The 13,081-nt window shown below is 34.8% G+C and overlaps 1 protein-coding gene and 1 long non-coding RNA gene across 4 annotated transcripts in view; one reads left to right on the forward strand and one right to left on the reverse strand.

Annotated features, from left to right (window-relative positions):
• The window catches only part of LOC110375912 (cGMP-specific 3',5'-cyclic phosphodiesterase), a 122,480-nt gene that overhangs the window by 56,770 nt on the left and 52,629 nt on the right, over positions 1 to 13,081 (reverse strand). The window lies entirely within an intron of this gene.
• Positions 6,998 to 8,159, forward strand: LOC135118370 (uncharacterized). The gene is made up of 2 exons (XR_010277539.1): positions 6,998 to 7,725; positions 7,882 to 8,159. It is a non-coding gene; the product is annotated as an uncharacterized LOC135118370 (long non-coding RNA).

The following is a 13,081-nucleotide window of genomic DNA, read 5'->3' on the forward strand; positions in this document are numbered from 1 at the left end:
AATGAAAAACCATATTTAATAATAAAAAGCTTTGAGTCGTGAATAACTAGTATTTTCGTAAACGACTGTACCCATAACAAAAAGCGATAAGAACACGTCATGCTCGGACGACGTCACTGTCACACAAGTGAAAGTAGTATATTTACAAGCCGACGCACACATAGGGCCGCGCGCAAATCTGAGTTGAACTATCTATATCTACTTACAACAAAATACTATTTATTGTATACCTGTTGGCCGAACTAACCGCCCGTATATCACAGTAAGCCGCATGATCCAATGAAGCAATTGTGTAGTCATTACACAATCTGAGCCAATGGGGAAAGTGACACTAACATACAATACCCATGCTTTTGTGTGTATGGAATCTTACTACCGAATTATGACCTTAAGTAACCCGTGCAGACTGTTGACTTAATTGTCGGCCGATAGTTGGCATGATATTTCGAATACAGTAACTTATAGATAGTTCAACTCAGATTTGCGCGCGGCCCTATGTGTGCGTGGGCTTGTAAATATACAACTTTCATTCGTGTGACAGTGACGTCGTCCGAGCATGACGTGTTCTCATCGCTTTTTGTTATGGGTACAGTCGTTTACGAAAATGTCTAGTTCTTCACGGAGAAAATGTTTTAAGGAGTCAGGTAGCGTTTCAAAAAAATGAAACAACATTCAAAGCTTTTTATTATTACATTTTACAGTTTATCATTATTTTCTCATACGGCTTTTCAAATTGACATTGACAGTATCTAAGAAATAAATGAAGTGAAATATCTAAGATGAATTAAATACTCCTTACATATTTTCTAGCTCGGGGTACGCGGACAATAAATAAATGTGTGGACTAAGAATGTAAAAAGACCTATAATTTAGTATAATAATTGAAACAAAATGTGTGGGGAATTTTAAAAAATTATATTGCTTCGCATAATGTCGACCAAAATAAGACGGAAATAATGAAACTCATAAATGAACGTTTAAGTCAAATTGATGAAGGGATGTTGGGTAATACTTGTCGACATGTACAAAAGAAAAAAGAAGAATACTATAGACATTTTGACATGGAGTCAGAATTTATAATTAACATTGTTGAAAGTAGCGAATCCGAAAATTCATCATTTGATTTTTCAAGTAGCGATACAGAATCATTATAAATAAATAAACTAAATTACGTAATAACTGTACTTTAAACAGCCGTATACAACCCCTAAATAACTGTATTTGTACCCGACTGTACCTCTTGTCACGTCACTGTATATGTACAAGGGTTACCCACACATAGGGCCGCGCGCACGACTGAGTTGAACTTACTATAACTTTAGACTACTTTAGAGGTAATGGTAATGGTGAATCTAACTACTACAATAAATACAAACACGACACGACAGAAATTGCAAATGGATAGCACCTTCGAAATCTTCCATCATTTCCTTCCAATCAAACTTTTTACTCGGCTCCTGATCATTGTAATACACACTATCGTTCATCTCAATACTGATTTATTTATGAGCGATCAAACTATCGGCCGACTAAAAGTTTACAGTGTGCGGGCACTCTAACGAATGTAGGATTAGCTTACTAAAAGATTTGTTTTGTTAAAGGGATCTTGGGGACTATGAGATCTGAGTTTATCCCGGAATTTATTTTAAGAGGGTGTAAAAACAATACAGTAAAGAAATAGTACCTAACAGTCGGTTTACCGTAAGAGTCCATTCTGAAGTCATCGCCCATTTTCCAGTAGTAAAAAGCAATTGTCATAGAAAACCACCATGTGTGTGTTGGTCCGAGGTTCCAACGGTTTTCATCAATCTTAGTAAATAAATGAATATAGGTACCTGAATACATATTTTGAAAGTATCTGAGTTCAAGCTTGTCTCTCTGGAAAAATCTCATAGTTTTTAAATCAAATCAATAAATAAAGCATCAAATGTTGACTTGAGATAATTATTATGAACTTCTAGGCTATTAAACTGAACGACTTGACTAGGACAACAGAAAACCAAAGGCACAGGTCAGTTCAAAGCAGGTTAGCAACGGCAACCTTACACAACGCTATCATATTCCCCGCACGTGGCCACCACGTGTAGCTCAAGTGTTAAATAATACTAGCGCGGAATACTAACGAGCTCTTCCGAATTCTGCGCGCCTGGTACTCGTGATGTAATAGTACTAGGGTAGCAGGAGTTTCGAGGAGATTTTATGATGATTATGCGAAGAAAGTTATGGGACTTTCTAATGCCTTGTATATGTCACCGTAAGATTACAATCTTACGGTGTCTATAATATAATCCATGTACTATAATCTACTAGCTGGTGCCCGCGACTTCGTCTGCGCAGGTTTAGTATTTCGAACAATATGTTCACAAATTGTAGCCTATGTGTTATTCTGATGTATAAGCTATATTATTGTAAAGTTTCATTAAAATCCATTCAGTAGTTTTTGCGTGAAAGAGTAACAAACATCCATACATCCATACATACAAACTTTCGCGTTTATAATATTAGTAGGATGTACTATAATCTATCAATGTAAAGCGGCCAAATTGTCAACTGGCGTAGAACGGAATGCATCTTGCGCGCTGATTGGTAGAACGTAATGTGCCCCCGCCGCTCCGGCATTCGCCATTTTGTTGAAAGCTCTCCCTGATTGGTCGATCTTACAAAAAGACTGACCAATCAGGGAGAGCTTTCGGACAGTTGACAATTTGACAATTTCTCATCGATAGATTATAATATAGCGACAAATAATGCGTTAAATTGCAATCAGATGTTACGGTTCACAATAATTCGACAGTTTGCAATCTCTCGAGATAGATTGTAATCTAACGATGTTTGTAATCTTACGGTGACATATATATTTTAGGATTATTTTTCTTTGATATTAATATACTAACGAGCTCCTCCGAATTCTGCGCGCCTGGTGCAAGTGATGTAATAGTACTGGGGGCGCAGGAGTTAGAAGGTGATTTTATGATGATTATACGGAATAATGTGAATGAACCTTCTAAAAGCTAGTCAATTTTTAAAGTTATCAAACCAATACTTTCCCTTTTTCAATCTTATTTATTCGTTGCCAGAAAAGCTAAGTTACAGTAAATACCTAACAAAAATGTCATGTTCTGTAGAAATCCTAAACCGCCACTTTATGCAATCTGTTATTTGTTGACTAGCTCTCCTGTCAAATATCATTTACCCTGTGATTGGTTGACCAAAATATGTAGCTACAAGCAACAACACGATTAATTTTAATTGGCTCGGAACGAAACCCGCTAGTAATCTGCGGATCCAATTTAAACGAACAAACTCATTATTTTCATACATAAAGAAATAGCCAACTTTATCGTTGTTTTAAAACTAGTTGTTTTGTGGAGTTTCAGTTATGTTCTGAAGGATTACATAGATAGAGAGATAGTTTCGGTACAACCATGCTAATTTGCATCAAATTAATTAAGCAAATACAGCAAAATAAAACAATATAATAACTTTGAAACAGTGTTAGTTCGTTCATAATATATTTTTACTATTTCAGTAAGAACTATCGCAAACTGCAAACTTTTAGTTGGCCGATAGTTTGTTTGGGCTCATTAATCAGTATCAATATGAATGGTAGTATGGTACATACATTATAAAGATCAGGTATATAGTCGGTATCAGACCGACTGAAAACTTTGACTAGATGCAGGGTTTCCTTGCCAACCATCGAATCGGTTTGACTATTTAGTCGGCAGTGTGCCTTTAGTATTTCAGTAAATAGTCAACTTCAGAGCTGGAAAGTAATTTGACGATATCTGTACAATTTTTCTTCGTTTTCATATTTTTGTCGGAAGGATCTGAAAGGTTTTCAGGGGAGGTTAACAACAAAATAAAAACCCATTATAATCCCTTTTACAACATCAAAAGGGTTCATTTTCTGCTTCCAAGAATTGTCCCAGTTTTCTTCCTTCCATTTTTCCTTGATAAGCATTGTTATCCGTCGTCAGATAAAGAGTAGGTCCCGAACTAATGACTCTTACCTATACATTAGTTATCTGAGATCTGGATCGTGATAGAAAACTCTTTTAGAAGACAGATTTACTGGTTTAAGGAAAATAAATACTATTTTGGCACTCTTGGTTATTTACAGTTTTTTTTCTGAATAAGGAATGTTATTGCGCTTTCACACTAGAGGATTTTCCGAGTGGATTGCACGACAGCAATTAATATAATTGACAACTAGCGGTTCAAATGATGATACGTCTGATTTAGAGTAGGTAAACGTTTGGTTCGGTTCCTTGTTTATTTAAAGGTTTTTAAACTTTTCTAATTTGTACACATATTTATTATAAATAATCGATACTGTACATAAAGGTACCATGCCTATTTATTTCCTGAAGTTTCAGACTCGCCTGTGCACCAATCCACCAATGATCACAGTCGGTACAATTCGGTCGAAACGTCTGGAAAATAAAAAGGTATCGTAGTACTAAACTTATTTATTCGATTACCACAAAGTCACATTAAAATAAAACCATCGAGCCTTTTTGGGAACATTTTTCCATAAATTAAGTCCCAACAAAAATAAACAGCGAAAAGGAAGCTTACATAAATAAATCTAAAAATAAAATTAAAAAGAAACAACGTGAAATAGAAAAAGCCAAGGTATGTAACAATAAATCCTGTTTGTTCTGCCAATAACAAAAACAGGATGAAGGTGGGTAGGATGATATAGGGGGATGAAGACGGGATGGGGGGGAGGTCACTAAAATCAGGTGAAATCCACATTAAGACAGGATAATGTAGGTGCTTTGGACGACAACATGTTAGTGGAAATTGGTCAGTTCTATATTCTTTTGTTTATTTGAAGGATATAACGAGGCTTTTCCCTAATATAACTAGAAAAAATAACTGGCCAAGAGCGAGTTGGGCACGCAAAACGGAACATTAATTTGTTCTAGTTTTCAGTACCTATTTGTTGTCATAGAGGCAACACAAATACATCGGACTAAAATTTGGCTATGGATATAAAAAACTTTTTTTTTAGTTTAAAAAATGATCTGCGTAAATGGAAATTTCAGTTGAACTTTACCATTTTTGTATCAACGAATTAATTTAAGCCAGTCTTCTGGGCACGTTTCCGGAGGACAGTGATGCGGAGGAATACTTCGACGCCTGATCGACGCTCTTTCATATTTTATGTTTATATATATTTTGTATATAGTATTTTATTTTTAGTTTTGTATAAAGATAAGTAGCTTAAGTTTGTATATATGTATAGTGTGTACATTGTAGAAATTCACTAAATAAATTCTAAATAAAATTTAACGAAATGAATTAATTATTTCAATCTACTAAGTGCGACGTGTACTCCAGGGAAATTCTTTTAAAAGGTGATTTTCATTTTCAATTTTTTTGTTTGTTTATTACTTACTGTGATATTAATTTTTCACTTTAGTCCAATACACTTACTTATATTTTTTTACATTTCGGAATATTAATTTTCATCTTCATTAGAATTTAGATCACGTTTGAACGTGTGTTAAAGAAACTATTATAAGTATCTGCTTATTAACATTATTCCCATTGAGACATTGTTATTTATTTATCTACACCTACTTACATTTGATGACCACTATTCACCACTTAGCATTATGCCTCTTAATTAAGTACTTCATAATAGTAAACACAATTGTTATCATTTATATGAGGATTGAGATGTATTTGATACTAGCTTCGTCAAGCGGTTTTACTCGCGGTTTCATGGGAAGGACTTTGGGCACCCGGGTTTAATATAGCCTTTCCCCAGACATGGACGATCTAACACTGAAAAATACATTTTAGCGCCTTCAGACAAATAAGCAAACTCTTCTTCAGCATATAGTCTTCCCCCGTACATGGACTAAGTATCTAACAATGATAGAGAGATTAGCGCCTTCAAAAATATTTTCTTATTTATCCTATCTTGCGACTACCACATAAAAAATTATACTCAGTAACAATCTGATAATAAACAGCTTGTCACTATTACTACATAGTATAAAACAAAGTCTCTTTTTCAACATCCCCGTGTCCCGTTATACGCTTAAATTTTCAAAATTACGCAACCAATTTTCATGCGGTTTTTTTAAATATATAGGAGAGCACAAAGAGGAAGGGTTATATGTGTAATAACATACATTAAATAGTGGGGAAATACTGTTATCTCGTGTGAAGCCGGAGCGGGTCGCTGGTAGTTTATAGGGAAGTGTGGAACATTAGCTACGGGATCGCGTGCAGCGCTGTCTAGCTGTTAATTACCTCATTGCTTGATGTCACAATGGCGGCTGTCACCTTCGTGGTGATATTGTTCGTCTTAATCAAGGGAAAATTGTGGGATATTATCGGTTTATGGTTTTAAGTGCTGTTGGGTAATATGAAGTGTTTATTTTATTTTATTCAAAAGGAACTCCAACAAAGGATACACCTTACATGCGTATTTATAAAATCGCAATTTATCTATGAAAAAAGTACAATGAAAAAAAAAATGTGATAAAAACACGAGTGTCAATCAGGCTTCAGTTCATGTAGAACAATCGTGAGTTGTCAAAAAGAAAACTTCTCGAATCTTGCGCAGAAATCTACAAAATTATTTCTATAGTTACGAATGGAGACGCGGTATCGCGATTAGTTTCAGCATGGTCAACAGTAGGCTTGTCCGTGTGGATTTCAATAGCCTGTCTGAGATAGGAATGTGACATAACTTGTTTGGGGCTAATATAAAAAAAATAAACTACCTATCTCTAGCAAGCAAATCCACAAACAGATAAATATTAGGGGTTAAAGTATGAAATTGCCGTTTTATTCTAGTAGGTTTTTGAATTGCCATAGAGTCTTCATGGTTTGAGGTTTTCGAATGGAACTTTTTTCACGTGGTTTCTGTGATGTTCTTCTTTTAAAAAATGTGAAACATTTGATTATCGATGTTCAATTGTTTTTGTTATTCAACTTAAACAAGAAAGATGGATGCTGCGAAAAGGACATTGTTCAATTTTGGCCTAAGAACCGATGTGAATATAAATTATACTATAATTTTCATTTAATTTTTTATTGTTTGAAACATATTTTCGTTTTCCACGGACACTTCAAATAAATAAATTCCAAATAAAAAGTTGGGTCACAATTATTGATGCCTTATAAAATGTTTCCGTCAGCCAGTGATGCCAGTTTCGGAAGTTTTCGCGATTTCGGTAAATACGGACCGAATTGAGAACCTCCTTTCCGAAGTCGGTTATTAGAATTAGTTGCTAACACTTTATTCATTTAAATACCTAAATTGACTAGCTAGAAAAAAACTAGTATTCTATATGTTTTAAGCAAAATCGCGAATTTCTAGCTTGGCATTCGAGTAGGATTATAGTTTTCGTAATTGGCAACACTGGTGTACTTCAGTCAGTTTGCTAGAAGTCAGTTTGATTGCTTTGAGACTATCGTTTCTTTTGTGATTTTCTATGCGTTTCATGGTTTTATTCTAGCAACTTTGGCTTGATTACGGACTCCGATTAGATTGCGTACTTGGTAGACTCGGCTGTGTGTAAAGGACTGGATTTTCGGATATTGCTCTGTCTGTGATCGAATTTAGTTGTATTATAATTACAACAATGGATGTAGAATATAGTATATTGTATACATTGTGGATCTGCTGGAGGTTCTTTAGTATTAGAAAACGAAGATATACTTCGTTGCATACAACAATGGACTGTTCCCCGTATGGTAAGTGGTCTACGAAAGTGTTTTTCTAATTTTGATAAGAATGTTACTACCTACTTATGTTCTCATAAGCACACAATTTCTCGGTTTTCAAATTAATTGCCACAATTGCAAGTTACTTGACATTTACTAATGTTTTATTGTATTTATTTATTACAGGTTGAAGCTCATGACCTTATATGTACGACGTGTTGGTCTGAAGCAGTCGAGCATAATAAGATGCAATGCACTGTTGGACGCAATTGTGTACTTTGTAAGAAGCCTACCATCAGGCATTACTGTTGCAATTGTATCGTTGGGCGTAGAACAGTGGGCTGTTGTGCCCACATAATGACTATAATTTGGTATTTAAGCTGGGCGAGATACCCCCTGCCCAGTTCTTAGATAATATTTTATTGAGAAATATTGATGATTAAAAACCTTTAATTGAATATAAATATTCTTTTTATTGCACATCCTCGAAAACCACTTTCATTGTTATTGGTAAACCTTACTTTAACTGTTAAATTATTTTGTGTGGTAATGACATTTTTAGTATGGTCTGTGCCTTCTTGGTAATAGACCGCGGGTTCGATTCCCGCCTTATGGCATGTAGATAGCTAGGTAACTGTCTAATATAAAACTAGTAACAATCATTTAAATAAATAATTCTCCATCGTATTTGTTTTTCATACAAATTCTAAGCATTTATGAAAACTAGTCACACGCCCCGTCTTCGCACGGTGGCAATGTAAAACCTTGGTGTAAACCTTCCTCTTGACCTACTCTATCTATTAAAAAAAATCGCACCCAAATCCATTGCGTAGTTTTAAAGATCTAAAGCATTCATAGGGTCAGACAGAAAATGCAACTTTATAAAATGATCATTGTCAAAGAATTCTCTTAAACTTGACTAGGTACTATCTCTTTTCCTAGTATCTAGTAGAGTAGTCTTTTCCTAGATCTAGAAGAGAACATATAGAGCTGCACATAGTGTTGTTGATATTTTGTATAGTGTAGTTTGATTTTTAATTAATACTACTCTGATATTTCACGCAAGCTTGGTTATTTTTTATTTATAACCTCAAAATATTAACTTTTTTCGTAATTATTTTAGTTTCCTGAAGTGTCCGTTCGTGAAAACTTATTTCATAGGATTCCATATAATTTAAAGAGTTTATAGAAGTCACTTTCCATTCGAACGGTTCTTAGGCAGAACATGTATGGAGCCGGAACAATGTCCTTTGAGTAATTTTTGAATATGAGTTCCGACGCGGGATTGAACGGCAGAAACAGCCCGCAATATCAATGCTGCATTTGAAGAGGTGTCTGCTACAGAACGCGCCGTGCGATTTTGGATTAAACGCTTTCGTGGTGGAAACTTCGACTTGAAGAACGAGCCATGAGAAAGACCGCCTGACAGGTGATTAACGAGAAATTAAGAGAGACGGTGAACGCCGATCCTAGTCAAACTACCCAGATACCCAGCCGAACACCGAATAATGTTGAAAAAATTAGCAGTAAAACAGCCACGACTCATGAATCGACCTTCACCGCTATTGCTCCATGACAACGCGAGGCCTCATACAGCAAAATAAACCGTTTTAACTCTTCAGGAACTGCAGTTGGAAACTATTCGTCTTCCTCCATATTCGCCAGACCTTGCTCTAACGGACGACCATTTTTTTTTGTGATTTGGACAATTATCTACGTCACAAGAAGTTTCTTCCCAGGAGGCAGAACAAAATTCTTTCACACTGTTTGTGCAGTCTAGATCCTCAGAGTTCTATCGTAAAGGCATAAATGACCTTCTTATTAGATGACCGCAATGTATAGATAATAATGGCAACTATTTTGATTAAATAAGTTTGTTAAAAATTTAAAAAAAATACTATTTAGGTTTTCAGTACAAATCGGCAATTTCATACTTTAACCCCTATTATTTGAAACCCGCAGTTACAACACAAATTCAAACATAGAACATACAACTCTAAATTCAAGCACAAATCCTGGCCGTATCAGATTTTAAATTGCAACTGGCTGGATGCTACAATCTGATTGGATCAGGCTTACCGGATAGTTGTGACGTCACTCATTGCGCCGGAGATACGGGACCGGGTCTCATCGCGATTGTTCTGAATATATTGGCTTAGGACGCGGAGAAATGGAGAAATTGGTTTAAGTATTTATATCGTGAAACTACAGATTTTTGTATGAAAATTGCATAACTTAGTTTAAGAGGAAAAATATACGATTTGAATACTTTCAGCATTTAAGTATCTACGGCATGAATCAATGATTTATTTGTTTAGAAAACATAAACAGCCGTATGCTGAATCGCCACTCAATTAACTGCTGATCAAACATCATTGTATCACAGTTACCTATGTACCTACACTTGCATAAATTCCTAGGATTGAAATCAACTCTAAAACTTGAAGTAAAGTAACCTTTAAGTAGTTTGGGGTGAATATTTTATTTAAGCAGACCCATAACTTGATAGCATTTCAAAAATATTACCAAGAAACTCTGCACGTGCCACCATCCCATAACCAGTTTACTAGCAACTCCAGTATTCCAATAAACCGCCATATTATAAAAATTTAATGCATGTTTCAGTGCGGCCTGAATTTCATGCGATGAAAGCTCTTATATTAATATTAATCGTACATAAGCATAATGTATACACTCTCATGTTTACTACTTGGATAGAATATGAAATTTTATAGGACTTGAGCTTCTAGGAAAGGGTGTAGCGTAATGTGTAGTGAATTTAGTTGGCCTGAAAATGTTAGTGAACCATGTGGGAAAAAATGTATTTTAAACGTTTAGTTTATTAATTTTTCATACACTTCAGACCACGCTTTCGAGAAAGCTAGGTACAGTAGACTGCACAACAGTGGTAACTGTCATGCACCTTAACTCAATAGTAATAAGTACGATTTTCCTATAAAACTGTTACCACTGACCTGAAGTTGACTGTACTTGTCGCATGTGGATAGTAGCCAGTTTGTTTTATTACTGAAAAGTTACACCAAATCCTTTAGTTTGTGCGTGATTAAGTTGCAATCATATCAATCCCAATATAGGAAAAGGCAAATGGCGCGCAGTTCAATATCTACTTTTGTAAATTATTGTTAAAATGTATATAAAACAAATATAGCGCATAAAAGGTTCGTGAAAGAGACCTTATTCAAAAGATCCACAAACTAGGAAACCAGCAAAACGTAACAATATAACCTATGAATATTTTGAACATAATACATCTTTTTAAATGCAAATTTTCCTTTTTGCAAAGAAAATTCGCACGTGTTCTCTCAAATAATAAAGTACCTAAGTTCACAAGATGTAGGAAGTACTGAAAACATCTGAAACGATGCTTCAGCGTTTACCAAGAAATCGTTATGTTCCGGAAATTGGCTAACAAATTATTTAAATGGTAATTTCAACATTTCCGTCTTTGATTATGAGAACAGGAATTCGGCTTATTAGCTGCTTTGTTATGTAAATCAATTAATTGAGAAAACGCATTTAAATGAAATATGACTTCTAAGGTTGAGTGTGAACGCCTTTTAATAATTTAATACTGTCTTCTCCAAAAAAAATAACGTATATGATAATCAATATACTTAAAGTAACATGAACCTCTTTTTGGCGGGTAAAATACTTTTGGCTTATTATGTCAAAAGTGAATATTACCAAAGACCGAAATACACTCTTTTGCAAAAAAAGCGGGCACCTATGTGAAATCTTAGTTTTAAGGACTTTACGTGTATTTCAAAGGGGTTTAATGATTGTAGTATGTTTCTAGCATCAAAAGGGTTAGCCAAGCATGCGTGAGAGTGTATTCTAAATTTGAATTTTGTACAATTGCTAAGAAATTGGTTAAACCTTGTTTTGGACTAATTGCTGGCAGAAAGTTCGTCGGTGTTTTGAAAACTTTATGAGGTGATTTTCAGAAAAATGATAATGCAGTTTTAATTAATGATTAATGTACCTTTTTGTTAGATCAAAACGTTTTCGAAAAACTATGCGAATTTGATAAAATTGTCACCTGCTCTAAATGGGCTATACTGATGATTGATGGCAATGTTAAGAGTTTAGGTATTTTAGTGTAAAGCGTTCTATTGTTTAGATATTGTACCCACGTGATTTAAAATATCGCTTTTTCATAAATAAACACTATTTAGAAGAGCATCAGTACCTTTGGCTGCGACAAAACCAATTTAAAGTAAGCAGTGCCCATCACAACTCGTCTCCTATCGGACTTTGACATTTAAAAAATACCAAATTTTGGGACAAATGTTAAAATTAAAAACATGAAAAATTATGAGAAGGGTTAAAGCTATCTAAAAAGTCAAATTATTGCCTCGTTGAAGCTCTCGATAACTCCATAGGTATCGAGTTACTAAACGACGATTTAGCTGAAAGGGAGTCAAGAATTCAAAATTATTGGCCAAACGTATGTTTCTTAAGAAATGAGCAGATAGCCAATTATTGTTATGATTTAAGCAGGAAAGTGCTGCAGATGCCAGAAAACCTCGGTGTAGGCAAGTTTATTTAATAAAATGTCCGTGGGATGAAAACACGCTATTTGAACGCTCAGACTCATAGATCTTCAGAGGTCTACGGAGTTTCCCAAGAGACGAAGTTGTTTAAAAATCAGTGATTACGAGACCTTAAGACCTCGTGCTCACAGTCCATGCGCTATTTTCTGTATTTTATAGAATTTCAAGACTTTGAAAATGTCAAAGTCCGATAGGAGACGAGTTGTGATGGGCACTGCTTACTTTAAATTGGCTTTGTCGCAGCCAAAGGTACTGATACTCTTCTAAATAGTGTTTATTTATGAAAAAGCGATATTTTAAAACACGTGGGTACAATATCTAAACAATAGAACGCTTTACACTAAAATACCGAAACTCTTAACATTGCCATCAATCATCAGTATAGCCCATTTAGAGCAGGTGACAATTTTATCAAATACGCATAGTTTTTAAAAAATGTTTTGATCTATCAAAAAAGTACATTAATCATTAATTAAAACTGCATTATCATTTTCCTGAAAATCACTTCAAAAACTTTTCAAAACACCGACGAACTTTCTGCCAGCAATTAGTCTAAAACAAGGTTTAACCAATTTCTTAGCAGTTGTACAAAATTCAAATTTAGAATACACTCTCACGCATGCGTGGATGACCCTTTGGATGCTAGTAAAATACTACAGTCATTAAAACCCTTTCAAATGCACCTCAAGTCCTTAAAACCAAGATTTCGCATAGGTGCCCGCTTTTTTTGCAAAAGAGTTTATTTTGGATACTATGGAATATGTAAATAATACCTAAGCTGTGTGGACAATCTTATATCATTGAGTTATTGA

This window comes from Helicoverpa armigera, chromosome 21 (assembly GCF_030705265.1).
Source record: "Helicoverpa armigera isolate CAAS_96S chromosome 21, ASM3070526v1, whole genome shotgun sequence".
Lineage (NCBI taxonomy): Eukaryota > Metazoa > Arthropoda > Insecta > Lepidoptera > Noctuidae > Helicoverpa > Helicoverpa armigera.